The sequence below is a fragment of the Mus pahari genome, chromosome 10 (assembly GCF_900095145.1).
Source record: "Mus pahari chromosome 10, PAHARI_EIJ_v1.1, whole genome shotgun sequence".
Lineage (NCBI taxonomy): Eukaryota > Metazoa > Chordata > Mammalia > Rodentia > Muridae > Mus > Mus pahari.
This window is the reverse complement of record NC_034599.1, coordinates 59192224-59196163: the sequence shown is the minus strand read 5'-3', so window position 1 is coordinate 59196163 and position 3940 is coordinate 59192224. Positions and strand designations below refer to the sequence as shown.

General features: G+C 45.8%; 1 protein-coding gene across 4 annotated transcripts in view; it reads right to left on the bottom strand.

Annotated features, from left to right (window-relative positions):
* Positions 1–2860, bottom strand: part of Tipin (TIMELESS interacting protein) — a 35488-nt gene extending 32628 nt beyond the window's left edge. For 2 of the 4 annotated variants that reach the window (XM_029543311.1, XM_029543312.1), the window contains exon 1: positions 2807–2833. The gene's annotated coding sequence lies outside the window, so the exon portion shown is untranslated. Of the gene's footprint in view, positions 1–2806 lie in introns of all 4 variants that reach the window. The other 2 variants (XM_021207355.2, XM_021207353.1) reach the window with 2 other exon arrangements.
* Between the last annotated feature and the right edge of the window lie 1080 nt (positions 2861–3940).

Genomic DNA, 3940 nt, shown 5'->3' with positions numbered 1-3940 from the left:
TTTTTTTTTTTTTTTTTTTTTTTTTTTTTTTTTTTTTTTTTGTCTCCCTACTTCTAGGACTAATGTCTTGCACCACCACCACTTGGCCAAGATATATTTTTACCTGTGTGTTTGTCTGTGTATATGTACAGAATACATGTGTACATGTTCAAAGAAGCAAAAGGGTGTTATATTTCCCAGAAACCAAAGTTACAAGCAGTCTTGAGTGGTGGTGTGGGTGATAGGAACAGAACCCAGGTCCTTTTCAAGAGCAGGAAATCCCTTACACCCACCAAGCCCTACTCTTGGATTTTGAAAGTCTTATGTCAAACTGGCTTACAACTCCTGATCTTCCTGCTTCTATTCCCATTACATGCATTTTGAAAGCTCTTCCCTGACTTCTAAGTTTTCTCAAATTTTAACCATTACCTCATCAGGAAAACCTATTTCAAACCAAGAATTATACAGCCTACAATCCCAACACAAAGGAAAAAACAGGAAGAAAAGAGTTCATCCTAGTTACACAGATTCCAAGGCCAGCCTGAAACCCTTAAAGAGGCCATTCAAATGTTCCTAAATTGAGTAAAACACTGTGTGTGTGAGTACATGTAGAAGCCTAAGAACAGCTTTCAGAAGTTCTCTCACCATCTTGGAATTAAGTTCAAATCATTAGATATGTACTGCAGGCATTTTTCCCTGACAAGCCAATTCGATGGCCCAGAATTCTCTTATAAGGCCTGCCTCTGCCTCCCAAGTGCTGGGATTAAAGGCGTGAACCACCATGCCCGGCAAGACCTTCAAATTTTCCTAAATTAAAACTAAAAATATGAGCTGGGCGTGGTGGCACACGCCTTTAATCCCAGCACTTGAGAGGCAGAGAGGCAGGTGGATTTCTGAGTTCGAGGCCTGGTCTACAAAGTGAGTTCCAGGACAGCCAGGGCTATACAGAAAAACCCTGTCTCAAAAAACAAACAAAAAAAAAAACTGGGTTGGAAAGATGGCTCAGTGGTTAAGAGCACTGACTGCTCTTCCAGAGGTCCTAAATTCAATCCCTAGCAACCACATGGTGGCTCGCAACCATCTGTAATGGGATCTGATGCCCTCTTCTGGTATATCTGAAGACAGTGACAGTTTACTCATGTTAAAAAAAAAAAATCTTAAAAAAAGAAAAAACAACTAAAGATATTATACTCAGAACATATCTAAAACATCCCCAAAACTTCTAAATTTATTACTTCCTTAAATTTATGTTTGTTGTATGTATAATAAGAGTGCATTATGTGCCATGGGGGGAGGTCAAAGGACGACCTGCAATGACAATTCTGGAATTGTGGTTTCTTTTTTGGTTTTTCAAGACAGGGTTTTTCTTTGTGTAACCCTGGCTGTCCTGGAATTCACCTCTATAGATCAGGCTGGCCTCAAACTCAGAAATCCGCCTCCCTCTGCCTCCCAAGTGCTGGGACTAAAGGCATGCACCACCAATGCCCAGTGGTGGTTTCTTTTTAAAAAAAAAAAAAAAAAAAAAAGCACAGAAATATTATGTCTTCATTTAAATTCCTGGAATGGGAACTGGCTGCTTCAGATTGTCCACAGCAGCTGATATGACTGGCCCTGAGCTCTGTGATTCTGCTAACTGCAGATAGCTTCTGCAGTCATGTGTTCAGAATCCTCAGGACTTTTCAGAGGATAAAGGCCAGGGTTGATTGCTTGCTGTTGGTGTGGTTTATTAAGTAGTGGTGAGCAAGACAAGAAATGACACATCCTCAGAGTGAGGATTAAACTTGCCCCAAGGAACTTGACACCCCTCATCTGTAAGGGTAAGGATAATGCTGCCCTCTTTCCCTCTATCCTTCTCTCGTTTTTAGGGGGTTGAAAGGGTAGATTGAGGGTAGAGAAGGGTGGAAGAAAGAACTCACAAAATAGCAAAGGACTCTGTAGATAAAGTCAGTTCTTTCTTTCCACCTTTGCATGAGATCCAGGGATCAAACTCAGTAAGGCTTGTTCCCCAGCACTTTATCTCTTTTACTAGCTGTCCCCAATTCTAAATTTGTGACCGTAAATATATAAAAACAAAGTACTGGCTCCGGATAATAAACCGCTATGTCTTTGAGTACGTTTTACGATCCATTAAATGTGGGGACCAAGGGTAGGTTATAGCTCTACCTTAGAGCACTTGGCCTGGGTTCCAGGCCCAGAAGAAGCACCCCAAACCTCCAAACATCTAGTTAGTACACTCAGACCCATTTTAATGGGAGTTTGAAAACACGACTTAAAAACTACAGTAACCAGCAAAGCACGAGGTGGGGCTTATCAGTAAACCGGCTTCTCTTAGTGTTTGTAAAGAATCAAATGGTCACGGCCCTTCCTTCTCTGCTTGACAACTGTCACACGTGTTTTGGACACTAACGAGTTGTGTCTCTTCCCCCCCCCTCCTGGTCCTCAAACTCCCAGAGCAGTGTGCGAGACAAATTCAACACCCGATCCACAAGTCCTCCCCGGACCTGTTTCCAACCTACCACCTTTTCCTAGTTCTCAAGACAGGAGCTCCTCGCCCTAAAGGAAGTCCCGCCACCCTAACTCTCGTCCCACCGCCGGCGCCAGCCTTAGGGACCTCACCTCCCCCTCGCCTCCCCCTCACTAGCTCGGTGCGCGCGGCACAGGCCCGCCATCCTCCGGCCCCGCGGGCGCCTCCCACCCGCTCCGCCCGCTCCTCCTCAGCCCCGCTTCCGCCTGGCTCCTGGGTGAGACCCCCATCTCCCGCGCCCCGCGCCTGCCTTGCAGCGCCGGCTCTACTTCCAAAAGCTGCGCTCACAGAACCCGGCCTCACCTCACCCACACGGCGGCCGCCGCCAAGCGCGCCAACACCGCTTCTCGCGAGACTCGGGACTCCGCGAGACAAGCTGGGAAATTTGGCGCCAAGGGTAGGTGAAGAGGCGTGGGAGGGGCCTAAGGGTCTGAGCCCCGCCCACCGCGCTCGGAAGCCCGCCTACTAATGGGACAGCAGTAAGTTGAGTCCTCTCACTCCTGGCTCTTTATTAGCTCCAGAAATAGGGGTTAGAAGAGGAATCCCAGCACTCGGAGGCTGAGGTAGGAGGATCGCCACAGGTTTCAGGCCCGCGTCTACAAAAAAAAAAAAAAAAAAAACCAGAAAGAAAAGAAAACTGATTTGTAGAGGAGTAAAACGTAGTATCAAACAACTTTGCCTGGGAAATTACTGCATCTTCAGAATAGCAAAATGTCATGACTATGAATTTTGTTAATTAAATAAAGATATGAGGAAAAGATTGTAGTTAGGGTTAGAAGTGTAGACCCAAAAAAATATGTCAAGAGCGGGAGAGAGGGCTCAGTGGCTAAGAGCCCTGACTCTCTTCCAGAGGTCCTGGACTCCCCAGCAACCACATGGTGGCTCAAAACCATCTGTAATAGGATATGATGACCTCTTCTGGTGTGTCTGAAGACAGGTACAGTGTACTCATATACATAAAATAAATCTGAAAGAAAGAAAGAAAGCAAGCAAGCAAGCCGGGCATGGTGGCACACGCCTTTAATCCCAGCACTCAAGAGGCAGAGGCAGGCAGATTTCTGAGTTCGAGGCCAGCCTAGTCTACAGAGTGAGTTCCAGGACAGCCAGGACTATACAGAGAAACCCTGTCTCAAAAAAAAAAAAAGAAAAGAAAGAAATATGTCAACAACAACAAAAAAGGGGTTCCCTGTTTTCTTTAAAAGCATTGAATCCAGTGCATACCTATAATCTCAGGTGGATCCCTGGAAGTTCCAGGCCATTCAGTGCTACACAGTGAGATATTGTTTCAAAACAAACAACAGGGCTGGCGAGATGGCTCAGCGGTTAAGAGCACTGACTGCTCTTCCAAAGGTCCTGAGGTCAAATCCCAGCAACCACATGGTGGCTCACAACCACCTGTAATGAGATCTGAAGCCCTCTTATGGCGTGTCTGAAGAT